We start from the raw sequence: 14,472 nt of genomic DNA, 5'->3' as shown, positions 1-14,472 counted from the left end.
AAGCATGGCACAAAACAGCTGCCTGCTGACGTATGAATGGTCGCCTTATAAACTTGACATTTTATGGAAGAAAGTTCTTCTTCTTTTTTTTTTTTTATGATCGTCGACGAAAAATAAAATACGTTCTCCTCGCATCGCGGCTCTCACTTGCACTTTCATCGCGTCATCTGACACGAGTATGCGCGTGAATTTACTGTCATCATATATCAGCTGTTTCTGTAATGTCATATATTGCGGCGCGAATAAATTAAATTAGAAAAAATCTTATTGCAATTTTGTAATTATCAAAAGCTCGACTAAAAGATCGGCGTGTTGATTTTTATGTCACATTCATATCGACGTTCATTGTACGCGCGACTTAAGACCATATTAGCGTTTACGATATCAGAGACACACACTATTGCGAATCAGTCTTTATTAGAGAGCAAAATTTCTCAAGTTTATTTTTACTTTCATCTTATTTATGCTTTTCTTTTCTTCCCGTTTTATTTATAATTTACAGTCCATATATTTACTATGTGAATTTATTTTGTGAAACTATTGTCTGCCATGTTTTCTTCCTCACTCTCAATCAATTCGTTGAGAAAAGATTGTTCTATTCTATGTTATAAATATACTCACCCATATTTCTCACAGCTGTTAATTAAGAAAGTTGAATAATCCACTTAGAAAGTAATCTCGTAATACGTTCCGTGTATTTTATATGGAACGTATTTAATTTTCTGAACAGACCACGGCCTCCACTTTTAGAGCCCTTTGCTATCATGCATAATTAATAACGTATAATTCTTAAGAACATCGAATTCGCATAGCGATTCATCTCCATAATCGCTCGTCGTGTCGTGTGCGCAATTAAAGTCAATATCGGACAAGGCATTCCCATTTCGCGACATGGGGAATTCCGCGTGCCATTGTCGTTGCGGAAACCATTATCAGAGGAAGAAGGTGTTCTGTGCGCGCGCGTGTTCAGGTTCGAGCTTCCTCTGATAGTCTCTCGATGCTGATTAGAAAGAGACAATAGATATCCCACCGGACGTTATAAGCACGCCGTCACTTCAATTCCGATAGTCCCGCTGGGTTCTATTAATACTATGTAATTACAATACCAAGCTAATAATAATGTATAAATTTTTCATCTCAACAATTTATTTGTCGCGGATGATATGGCTTTTCAACAAGAAATAATTGATATAATATTTTCACAGAAATATAATGAATTAACGTTCAACAATATACAATATATTTTTTTTTTTTTTTATGAAATAGATACGAAAGTGATAAAACTTTATGTGACAAAAATATTTTAATAACAATTTTTAATTAAAAAAAATTGCTATTATCTTTCTCGTCGATTTTAAAGCAGAGATTTTCACGATATATATAGAGGGACATGAGATTTAAATATACTCGGATATACGCGAAAAAGAATATACATATAGGGATGTTTCGTCATTCCCGGTCATTCCCGCAAATCCTAGAATGGGGGAATGATTTTATCTGGTTTGCCTTGCAAACTCGTGACGCCATGATATCTGTATACGCGTTGGTCCGTCCCCTCGTTAATGATTCAGCGCTAATGCTAACACAATTCGATCAGCGGTCGATGTGGAAATCGTGCACGCAGTCGCGTCGCGAGAGCTTGGTCGATTAAACGCCGGGGTTTTTATTTCACGATCAATTTGAATATTAATTCATTAAACCGGTAATTCCGTTTTATCCATTGTTTCTAGTGCGCAGAATGATCCGAGATTGGTATTGCTATCCAACATTGTAACTGATTTTAATTAAAAAATTTTTCATGATTAATAAGCGCGCGCGAGCACACACACACACAGGTTCTTCTATCTTTACAATTTTTATAAATCCTTTGTTGTTGAAATTTATTTATAGAATTAAAGATGTGTGCTAGTAAAATATCTATTAAAATATTTATTTGCGATATTGTGTCATTAATAAAAGAATATTTAAAAAGATAATTACATATCTCAATTTTATGCACGTTAATAACAGTATAAATACAATTTTAGTTATTATTTTTAGACGATTTGTATAAAGTACATTTTGTAACACATTTTTCGTAGATTTAAAAAAGAGAATATGGTAAAATAAATATCTTGTTACATTTTTTTAAACTGCTCTTATTTAAACAAACCATGTTACGTAAATCTACTTTAGCGCCTTATAAAAGAATGAAAGGGAGCAAGATGTACGATGTTATCTAAAAAAGGTATCTCTTTTCGGATCGCTTGCTTGCCGTTCTAAATGACGTTGAAAGTCCTATGATCTTATTTGGGGGTTGTGTTACAAACAAACTTCAAAGTGGTTAATGACCCAATTTGGCGAATACCTTACGACATTGTCATGTGGTCCATTACTTTAAGAAAATTGATGTTTATTTTCCTTCGAGCTGAACTTTGCTCGAGGAGATTAGTTGTTAATTTACATTACACGGTATATATTAAAAGTACGTATATAAGAAAATTTATGGATACAATATACAGGGTGTCCTAGACCACCCGTACATCCCTTTTCTTTCAAAAACTAAGCATTTTAGAGAAAAACCGTTTTCAACAAAAATTGTATGATTTTGAGGGGAACATAAGATGGTGTCATTGGTTTGACCTTGGATGGCATCGTTAAGGTCAAGTCAAGGATATCTTTAATTTCTTAAACGGAACCCCCTATTTTTCATTACACATTCTTTTCTAGCTTATCTCGAGAGCTTTCCAAAACACTGTAATAAAGTATTTTTTTCATTAAGTACTTTTTGAGTTATTTTATATTTTAATCTGACATATTTTGATATAAAAAATTAAATATCTCGTAAAATATTCAGTTTTCGATAATCTTACCGTAATACTTTTATGTACAGAATAATGAGACAAATCAATTAGCGCCAAAAAAAAGAACAAACAAATAATTGTTTAAAAACATACATTGTAAATAATTATCTTAAAAACAATTATTTTTTATACTAATTGATTCGTCTCATTATTCTGTACATAAAAGTATTACAGTAAGATTATCGAAAACTAAATATTTTACGAGATATTTAATTTTTTTATATCAAAATATATGTCAGACTAAAATATAAAATAACTTAAAAAATTCCCTCAAACGTTGATCCTGAAAAGTTATGAGGATGAAACTTTTAAAATGGGACACCCTGTATATTAAAATTTATATATTATTATTATTATTACAATTTCTTTTCCTTTTTTTTAATGAGATAAAATTTTATGAGTGCTCTAGTAAATAACGATAGAAAATAAAGTATACAAATCCGAATCATTTCAGGATTTTAAAAAACAAAAAGAAAGAAATGATTTTCCGATTAAATCTTAAATTGTAAATGGAGCGGAAGATTAATATCGCCGATTGAAATCGGAACTGCAAGTTTCGTATTTTTCATGCGATATTACAGTCATTCGTGATCCCTGTCATGACAGACGGAAGTTTCGAAACTCCGTCCAGATTCGATCCAGATTCCAATACGCGATTGTTATCTATCGTTCGAACTTTACTCGCAATCTCTATACTTTTATCTCTCTTTGCTAGTAGAAAGAAATTTCAATATTCTCTAAATTATATTTTTTACACATACAATGAGATAAATTAAATCTGACATATTTTGATATGAAAAATAAAATATTTCGTAAAATATAAAATAACTCAAAAAGTACTTAATGAAAAAATACTTTATTACAGTGTTTTGGAAAGCTCTCGACATAAGCTATAAGAATATGCAATAAAAAATACGGGGTTTCATTTAAGAAATTAAAGGTGTCCTTGACTTGACCTTAACGATGCCATCCAAGGTCAAACCAATGACACCATCTTATGTTCCCCTCAAAACCATACAATTTTTGTTGAAAACATTTTTCTCTAAAATGCTTAGTTTTTGAAAGAAAAGGGATGTACGGGTGGTCTAGGACACCCTGTATATACGAATTTTCGAATTAATATCATCTATTGCAGAAACAGACATTTACAAAAATGTAATTCCATGTGAGAAGAAGCATTTATATTAAATTTATATTATTATATTAAAAGATAAATTCAATTTTCTCCTTGCATTTATTATCTTTATTGTCCTTTTTCTGCACGATTATTTATCTTAAATAATCGAGCAGTATTATTGTGTATATTCGTGTTTCAAGAAATATCTATCGCGATGACCTAATTGTGCATAATTAGAGACATCAAATTAATCCTACAATATATAATAACGTGGATTACCCACAAATGATATTTTAGAAGATAAAGAGAGAGAGAGAGAGAGAGAGAGAGAGGGATTATATGTATCTATCTATCTATTTATTATATTATATATATCTTATTTCCAGTATATATTTATATTTAAATGTATTTATGTTTGAAGTATTATTTAATTAATAATACTCTGACAATTAAATTGTATAGAAATGTTTTACGCGTCATACGCCTTATGTAATCAATTCCGTCAGTCATCAAATGAACCGTGCAATGTAAATGTAGATTGGGTTCATAAATTATAAACTTCTCTCTCTCTCTCTCTCTCTCTCTCTCAGGTGCGGATATACATATACCACGTGTTACTTCAGGCATATAGAAAGGACACATGATATATATGAGCTGTTAAATGACTGGTGCGCGTGTACGATTCTATCTATTAATTTTTCCATTATCGTTACGCGAGGAAATGGTCCCCCCCTATCCCCCCCCCAAAAAAAAATTCAATTCCACCTTCGCACCTCGTGCTGCGCTTCGGGGAAACAAGCGGAGGCTAGCCGGTGGCTCTCTGAAGTGCGACGGCGTTACCTCCGAAGTGAACGGAGGCTGAAAGGTTATTGCGCTCCCCCGAGAGAAAGAGCGAGAACGAGAGAGGAGAGAGAGAGAGAGAGAGAGAGATAAAATAGAAAAAGTAAATAAACGATGAGAGAGTCGGCCGGGGTCGGCCGTGTGTGTTCATTAAGTATATGCGGTAGAAAGCGTAGCGTGCTCTCTCTCTCTCTCTCTCTCTCTCTCTCTCTCTCTCGCGCATATGCACGCGTGCCCGGATGAATTACGGGGGCTCCCCGGACTTTCCGCCTCCCCTCTACCCCGATGGCTACCGCCACCCTCCTCTCCGCCCCTTCCTGTCACCCTTCCCGCCCTCGTTACCCCCCCGCGAGATCGTCCCTCTTGGCAACGACGTCCGCGCGCCACCCCATCGGGGTGGTTGCGCTATTGATTTTTTCGCCCCTCGTTCCGTTGAATTATCGAGAGGTCTCGCTCTCTCTCTCTCTCTCTCTCTCTCTTTTATGTGAGCGATCTCTCGTCGTCGGCAATGTGCGACGACCCCCATGACAAAGACGCGGGGGACGCGGTAACGTTGCCGTTATACACGGTGATTCGCGCGACTAACGTAAGAATACGGATCGAGATCTCATCGAATTTGAATCTAATATGACGAAAATTCTCGTGGAAAGAATATCGATAACTCGATAATTTTCATTTGCCCGCGAATGAATTCTCTAGAAAAATTTTAAAAATGTGAATAGACGGGACTTAATGAGGAGAGGGGAGGGGAGGGAAAGGGCGGGAAGAGGGGTTGCTTATTTACTTTCGCGTAGATTCGTTTTAACAGAAATTAAAATTTTAATTTCAAAGTCTAATTGCCGAAATATTTAACTTTAGAAACTTGAAAGAGTTTTTGTATAATAAATGATGACATGTGTCAGACAGTAGTCTTTTATAAAAAATTCTCGTCTCACAATCAGATTTAGCCCTTATGCAGGCGATGTAGGTCTGTTATATTATATAGCCCACATCAGCTTTAAATTAGAATTTACTTCTACATTTAATGTTGATTTTCATGAAACTCCAATCGTTAATTGAAATTAATTTATTATTATTTTCATGTATCTAATATATTTATTTATTTATTTATTTATTTATTTTTATGAATGATGACACTTTGCTTATCTGAATTTGAAAAAGATTATTTATCCTGGATGTTTATTATAATGACTGCGAATCACCCTGTATGCATTTGTTGAGCGCGGTGCGTTGGACGCGTTTGAAACAATGCGAGAGAATAAATCTGCCGAATGATTGGTGTATTATGAGGGGAGATTGCCTCCCTTACACCGGTTCTCTCTCTCTCTCTCTCATTCGTTATTTTCCCGATTTTAACCCATAACGAGGCACAGGGTGCGTGTTGCGTTCGCGAAATAATTGAACGCGTACGAAATGATCACAGGTTTAATTGATGTTCCCCCGATGAATTGACATTGTACATAAACTTGACTTTTTCCTATTAATTTCAAGCATTGGTCATGTATTTTTAACAAAATCTTTTTATTTTAACTTTTTTTTTATGACGACAAATTAAATATTTACTATGTGACAAATAATGTTTTGTGAAAATCAATTTTTTGATTGTACTAGATGTAAATATATATATATATATATATTTAAAATTTTTTAATGTTTAATATTTTTAATATCTAAAATTAAAAAAAAATTTTTCGAATAATGATGTATTATTAAATAGCTATAAAATATCTTCTTACGAAATAAATTTTTATCGTGTGATAAATAACGTTTCGTGAAAATCAATTTTGTAATTGCACAAAATATATATGTATATATTAAAAATTTTGTAATATTTTTAATATATTAAAAATTTTTTGGATAATGATGTATTATTAAAAAGCTATAAAGTATCTCCTTAGAAAATAAATTCATATATAACGGCGTAAAGAGAATCGTTTATTCGGGTTCTGCTACAAGGTCTCCGGAACTTTCGATTCTTTCGCGTGAAAATTCTTGATTGTAATCGGGCAAGCTCGGAATTCATGAACTTTCAGCACTCGCACGCGACGACGACGCGTAAAAGTGAAACGTCGGGACGAAGTTTAATCAGCATTCGCTGGTGAACAAAAGGTGCAGCACGACGCCACTTTCCACCTGTTAATGATGTAGCATTGTAACACGTCGCGGAGTTTCCGCGCCTTGTGATATTTGCATCGCGTTTGGATCAAGGGAGGTGAAATGAGAATTTGATTGCGCCGACAGTTGAATAAAGTAAGTCGGGCTTACATTAGTGACAGTCTGTTATATTCCTTTTTACATTATACGTATAATAATTAAGGTATCTTTAATATGGATAGAGAAGGAAAATTCGCTAAAAGTTAGCTCCAAGAAGCAACTTGTTGGTACAAAGTTTATAATTTATAAGTACGTCCCTCTATTCGCTTTAGAAGCGTCTTCATATTCGAAGCAAACTTCCTTCTCTCTCATTTTTTTCTTCTTCCAAATTATGAACTTATTCCGATCTCGCATTGAGCCACAGCCATGTACATAATTTCACAAATTATTCTGTATTTCTTCTCGAGAAGAACTTAAACATCGTCTTGTAGTTATTATACTCTATGCTATTTCTAATGCAAAGTAACTTTATAATATACAAGGTATCCCATTTTAAAAGTTCCACCCTCATAACTTTTCAGGATCAACGACTTTGAAGGAAAACGACTCGGATAAAAGTTGTAGGGAACAAAGGGGGCTATCTAATAGTGACCTTGGATTTGACATTAAAGGTCATTTTCAAGGTCATTTGAAGGTCAAGTTCCATTTTTTAAATGGAAACCCCTATTTTTCATTACATATTCTTGTAGCTTATCTCGAGAGCTTTCCAATACACTACAATAAAGTATTTTTTCATTAAGTACTTTTTGAGTTATTTTATATTTTCAATCTGACATATTTTAATATAAAAAAAAAAAAAATTAAATATCTCGTAAAATATTCAGTTTTCGATAATCTTACCGTAATACTTCTATGTACAGAATAATGAGACGAATCAATTAGTATAAAAAATAATTGTTTTTAAGAAAATTATTTACGATGTATCTTTTTAAACAATTTGGTTTTTTTTTTGGGGGGGGGCACTAATTGATTTGCCTCATTATTCTGTACATACCAGGCATATAAATATGAATCCGGAATTTTTGTATAGAAAATACACGTTTATTGTATGATAATGATAAAAAATATTTTATTCGAAGTGTTGCCCATTGCTAGCTATACATTTTTCCCATCTCTCTGACAATTTGTGGATGCCACGCCAAAAAAACTATTGCTCCTTTGAGGCAAACCAGTCATCGAGCCATTTTCGTAAGAAGTGAAGTGCTGCTCAGCAAGTGCGTGTCCCATCGATGCAAATAAGTAGTAATCGGATGGAGCCAAGTCTGGTGAGTAAGCCGCATGCGAAAGTATTTCCCAACTAAACGCCTCAATCGTTCCCTTGACCGGTTTTGCTGTGTGTGATGGTGCATTATCATGAAGCAATATCACTTTGTGTTGCCTTTTTTGATATTCTGGTCGTTTTTCACGCAAAGCTTGATTCAAATCGATCATTTGTTGTGGGTAGCGTTCAGTATTAACGGTTTCGCCAGGTTTTAGTAGCTCATAATGGATCACACCCTTCTTCGTTTCTCACGTCAAAATCGCCACTTTTGAATTTTTTAAACCACTCAAAGCACTGTGATTTACCAAGAGCATGCTCACCGTAAGCTTCGACAAGCATTCGATGCGATTCTGCAGCAGTTTTCTTCAAATGGTAACGGAAAATCAATGCTGTCCGCAAATCGTAGTTTCCAGGCACAAAATTCGACATGTTCAACGCTATTAAAAACTATGCTGTTGTATGAAACTTGTATTGTTGTGAGTTGAAAATCTTTATCAGATGTCAAAACAAGAAAATGGCGCCAATGACGCGGTTTGACGGTAACTACATTGACAGCTAGGACCATCTATGGGCAAATTCCGGTTTCATATTTATATACCTGGTAAAAGTATTACGGTAAGATTATCGAAAACTGAATATTTTACGAAATATTATAATTTTTGTATCAAAATATGTCAGATTAAAATATAAAATACCTTAAAAAGTACTTAATAAAAAAATACTTTATTATAGTGTTTTGAAAAGCTCTCGAGATAAGCTACAGGAATGCGTAATGAAAAATAGGGGGTTCCATTGAAAAAAATTGAAGTTGACCTTCAAATGACCTTGAAAATGACCTTTAATGTCAAATCCAAGGTCACTATTAGATAGCCCCCTTTATTCCCTACAACTTTTATCCGAGTCGTTTTCCTTCAAACGTTGATCCTGAAAAGTTATGTGGGTGGAACTTTTAAAATTGGACACCCTGTATAGGAGTTACAAAACGAAAAGACATACAAGATGTAAAATTATGTCTAAAGTGTAAGATTTATAATTTACGAACTTACTGGTGGTTCATTCTCTGACAAAAGAACGATTCATTTACTGACCGAACAGGTTAGCTATACGTAAGGCGTATGGCACGTGGGACGCTTTTCACCTCTATCCTTTTTCTTTTTTTTTTTTATCCCTTTCTCTGTCTTTCGTGTACGAGTGAAAAATGCGTAAACCGAACTGGGACATTACTTGACAATGTGAAGGACTCATCGGTATTCAGTGCGCTTAGACGCTCTTCACGGGCTTAAGAAGCCGCCGGCCTTACGTGAACATGGCGTTCATCGAACCGTGCCGTGATGACCTAGTATCGATGCTTAGACGTTATGGTTCGATGTACATCTTACTTAAGAAAGGTCGCGCGCTGCTGTCACTTGAGAAAATTTTTAAATTGTGAATGAGAAAAAAAGCTTGAGAGATAAAGTTCGAGAGTTTATTTCTATATAGAGAATATTTATATTCATATTTCGATTCAGTTACTTATTAAAATGTTATAAAATTACAATTAAAAAAAAAATCTGATAATTAATACTTTGATATACATGGTAGCCCAGTAAAGCAATCGGAGAAATATGCCAAATAGATAAAAATCTATATCAGTAATTTGCATACACTTTTTACTGTAACGGATAAAAACTGGTATAGTTTCTATGAATTTTTAAATATTTTATAAATATAAAAAAAAATTAATTCTTTGACCAATTATTTATAATAGCATCACGAATAAATTGGGAGATTATTTTCATATTTTTTGTAACATCGAAATCTGTATCAAAATCTTTTTGAATCCGTTACATATACACAAAGAATAAAATTATAATTTACAAATTTATTTTATACGCTGTATATATTTTTACATTTTTAAAGTTTGCTTTTTTTTCCTTCTCTCTTATAGATATCTGTTCCTTTTGGGATACTACTCTTTTTTTTCTCTTTCTCTATTTATCTTTTTTCTATATTCTATTTTAGTTTTCATACACAGAAGTTTTTAAAAAAATACCATAGGCGATGATATTTAACATAGAACTGGTCACATTAGCAAGTCTAAGCTATCGGAATTCTTCCAATCCTTATTGACTTCGTCGGCTTTCCTTTTTTATGCTCATATCAAGTACTCATTCTTAAGACGCGCAGATTATATACATACAAGAAGTCATTGGAAGATATCCGGATCGATATCCTATCTTCTTGCGGATCGAAAAGTGCGGCTCAATTTTATCGGCCGTGTAGCCAATAATTTCTTCGCCATCGATTCAGGCGGCTGTTTCAGCAGCAGACGCGAATCAGCTGGCGATCTTTCATTCTTTCTCTGCTTTCTTTCTTACTTTGAACAACTAGCGTTTTTAGATCGTCCCCCAATGGGAGGGACGATCTTTCCACGATAATTTTTGCCAGATAACTTTGAATAATCTTTCATCTAATTCCTTCAAAACATTTAGATCAACTTCATATCAGGATGTACTTTTTTAAGAAGGCGAGAAAGATAAAAAAAAGTTCCTTATTTCCTTTTATATTTCTTTTTTTTGGGATGAATTTTTTTTTTGTGGATGTAATAAAGTAACGAATTATTTTTATTGATTATCCAAGATGTCTAAAGTCTAAGAATAGAGAAGCAAAATTATTGCAACCGATATCTTTAATTTATTTATTTATTTCTCGTACAAATAAGATTAGAAAGCAAATTCAAATTCCCAGATCTATAAGATTTTACATTCTTATTAACAATTGAATTTTTAATTCGCAAAGCAATGCATATCTGATAAGATAAAATTACATTCTATCTTTCTTTAACAAAGAAACATTTAACATCCAATTATGTCGATTTTCTCTAATATCATCAGTTCAGGATTAACACCTAGAGAGAAAAAAGTTGTTAACATGAATGTGTTAAACATATTCAACTGATTACTATTTCTTTAATTAAAATATTTAAATATTTAAATTAAATAAGACATATTAAATCTAACATGACGTTATTTGATTTAAGTACTTAAATGTATTTCAATTAAAAGAATGATAATCAGTTGAACGAAATTTAGTCAAATAAACAATTTTTTTTTTCCAGTGAATAAATAGACGGATGAATGATAAAATATCAATACGACAAAATGTAATCAATTTTCAATAAAATATAGCTATTTGTTGATTATATACAGGGTGTTCCATTTTAATGTCGTCGATGTGGACAATGCAATCGATTATTAATTTACGTTAATGATTATTAATTGATTGAGAGCTAGTATTGGGAAAAAAAAATTGTTAACTTGACTAAATCCGTTCAACTAATTACCATTTTTTTTTTTAATTGAGATATTTAAGTATTTAAGTCATGTTAGATTTAATAAATGTCGTATATTTGGCTTAAATAAATAAATATTTCAATTTAAAAAAAAATGGTGATTAATTATTATTACATACATAAATATATATATACAGGGTGTCCCATTTTAAAGGACCCATATATTTTAATGACATATTTTGATATAAAAAATTAAATATCTCGTAAAATATTTAGTTTTTGATAATCTTACCGTAATACTTTTATGTACAGAATAATGAGACAAATCAATTATAAAAGTATATAAAAATATAGTTCATCAAGTATAAAAAAATAATAGTTTTTAAAAAAATTATTTACGATGTATTTTTTTAAACAATTTGTTTGTTTTTTTTTGCACTAATTGATTTGTCTCATTATTCTGTACATAAAAGTATTACGGTAAGATTATCGAAAACTGAATATTTTACGAGATATTTAATTTTTTATATCAAAATATGTCAGATTAAAATATAAAATAACTCAAAAAGTACTTAATAAAAAAATACTGTATTATAGTGTTTTGGAAAGCTCTCGATGTCAGCTACAAGAATACTAAATAAAAAATGGAGGTTTCCGTTTAAGATTTTAAAGTTGATCTTCACATGACCTTCAAATGATTTTCCAAGGTCAAATCATTGTCATCATCTTATGGCCCCCTTGAAGCCATACAACTTTTGTTTGAAACATTTTTCGATTTAACGCAGTGTTTCTGAGATATTCGAGTGGGTCCTTTAAAATGGGACACCCTGTATATATCCTGCGGATTTTGTGTCCAGATGAGGCAACAAAGGACAAGAATTCGGTCGAGATGCATCTAAGATGCGTGTGAGCACGGGAATAAATAAAACATAAGCTAATGCTTTTCAAAAGGAGCACGCGCGCTCTCTGCGAGTCATCGCCCCGCATGGATGACAGTGCGTCGAGAGAGAGAGAGAGAGAGAGCGTAGATGACACGAAAAGCACTCCGCGAGTATCAAAAACGCATACCGCGAGAGGACGAGTGACGTGTCGCGTACGAGATGCTAGCAATCTATTTTTCTCTTCCGTGCTATTCCGGAGAGATTTATCCCTTCTGACATTAATATTGCGTTGAAAAAAAATAGCTATTTCGTGTAATACATAATGCGTATAAGTATGATATACTCTCGCATTTTTGTTTCGTTCAATCAAATTTAAATCAATCTTGTTTATAGAGGATGTCCTAGACCACCCGTATACCATCCCTTTTCCTTCAAAAACTAAGCAATTTACAGAAAAACGTTTGGAACAAAAATTATATGGTTTTGAGAGGAACATAAGATGGTGTCATTGGTTTGACCTTGGATGGCATCGTTAAGGTCAAGTCAAGGACACCTTTAATTTCTTAAATGAAACTCACCATTTTTCATTACATATTCTTGTAGCTTATCTCGAGAGCTTTCCAAAACACTGTAATAAAGTATTTTTTCATAAAGTACTTTTTGAGTTATTTTATATTTTACGAAATATTTTATTTTTCATATCAAAATATTTCAGATTAAAAATATAAAATAACTCAAAAAGTACTTAATGAAAAAATACTTTATTATAGTGTTTTGGAGAGCTCTCGACATAAGCTATAAGAGTATGCAATAAAAAATAGGGGGTTCCATTAAGGAAATTAAAGGTGTCCTTGACTTGACCTTAACGATGCCATCCAAGGTCAAATCAATGACACCATCTTATGTTCCCCTCAAAACCGTACAATTTTTGTTTAAAACGTTTCTCTCTAAAATGCTTAGCTTTTGAAAGAAAAGGGTAATAATATCATGTATTTCAGATTTCACGATTTTGCTTCAATTTAAATTGGATTTTTCAATTTTCGAATCAACGTTTCTTGGAAATATGAAATTTAAACAAAAGAACGTAATGCCTGATTTGAGCAAATTTTCTAACAAGAGATCATACTTTTTCTGAAAAGAAAGATAAATACACAAGGAGAGATCGTAGCTGAAGTAACAATAGATTATTAGACAAAAATATTGTACAAGTAACACAAGTATATATTTTATGATGTGTCGATGTATCTATTTAAAAAAAAAAAAGTATTTTTAACATCGCATATTGTATATCGTGTCCAGAATAAACGGTCCGTGGCGTCGAAATAGACGGGGCAATCCACTTCTCGACTTGATTTTTCCATTTCGAATCTCTGAGACATCCGTGATTCGACTCGACTCGAGTCGCGTCCCATTTCGTCATTCATCCATTGCAGGATTAACAACCCTTGAATCGGCCTCGACCGTAAGTCAAACGTATGCCGCCCGTTATATGCGCGGTGATTATTGCAGTGTTTGCGTCATTCGTATAAAAAAGTAATTTAAAAAAAAAAGGTCTTTATACGAGGTATCTTAATCTCACATCGAAATCTCAGTAATTATAATTACAAAAATATTCGTCTTATTTTTTAATAATAAGATAATTTTAATAAAATAAATCACGATAAATCTTTGCATTTCAATCATTGAAGTAATAGTCATGTAATATCCTCTCCGTGTGATATATCGTTTGAAGTATAAATAAAAAAATATTTTTCGAGAAAAATAATACACACATACAACGCGTCCTCGTGATATATCAGAGCACCCTATCATCTTCCTTCTCTTTCTCTCTTTTGATTTGACCGAGTTTATTTTCAACCGACAAAAAAATATCTTTGTTGTGCTTTAAAGGTTTAATATGCGTGCACGAATGCATACAATCGGACAACCGACTCACCAGGGGCCCATATGCGCGCCACGTGGTGAATGCTGTTGTGCTCGAGAGATTGCAAAGTCTCCTTGTTGACGAGAGGTAAATGAATGCCGAGCGGCATTTTGGTAAAGGATGATCGAGAAATGGAGTCTCGTTCGCGTTCTTCTCATTTTATTTTTTATTCGCTCTCCCA

At 32.9% G+C, this 14,472-nt stretch overlaps 1 protein-coding gene across 4 annotated transcripts in view; it reads left to right on the top strand.

The window, feature by feature from the left end:
• Src64b (Tyrosine-protein kinase Src64B) overlaps positions 1-14,472 on the top strand; it is a 61,192-nt gene that overhangs the window by 6,532 nt on the left and 40,188 nt on the right. Inside the window, exon 1 of one of the 4 annotated variants that reach the window (XM_070305368.1) lies at positions 8,062-8,219. The exons of 2 other annotated variants lie outside the window; for them this stretch is intronic. The gene's annotated coding sequence lies outside the window, so the exon portion shown is untranslated. Of the gene's footprint in view, positions 1-8,061; positions 8,220-14,094; positions 14,379-14,472 lie in introns of those variants that run through there. One more of the 4 variants, XM_070305367.1, reaches the window with a different exon arrangement.

The sequence above is a fragment of the Polyergus mexicanus genome, unplaced genomic scaffold (genome assembly GCF_030449975.1).
Source record: "Polyergus mexicanus isolate NDT 795.1 unplaced genomic scaffold, iyPolMexi1.0 SCAF_12, whole genome shotgun sequence".
Classification (NCBI taxonomy): domain Eukaryota; kingdom Metazoa; phylum Arthropoda; class Insecta; order Hymenoptera; family Formicidae; genus Polyergus; species Polyergus mexicanus.
The sequence above is the reverse complement of the archived record's forward strand: the minus strand, read 5'-3'. Positions and strand labels throughout refer to the sequence as shown.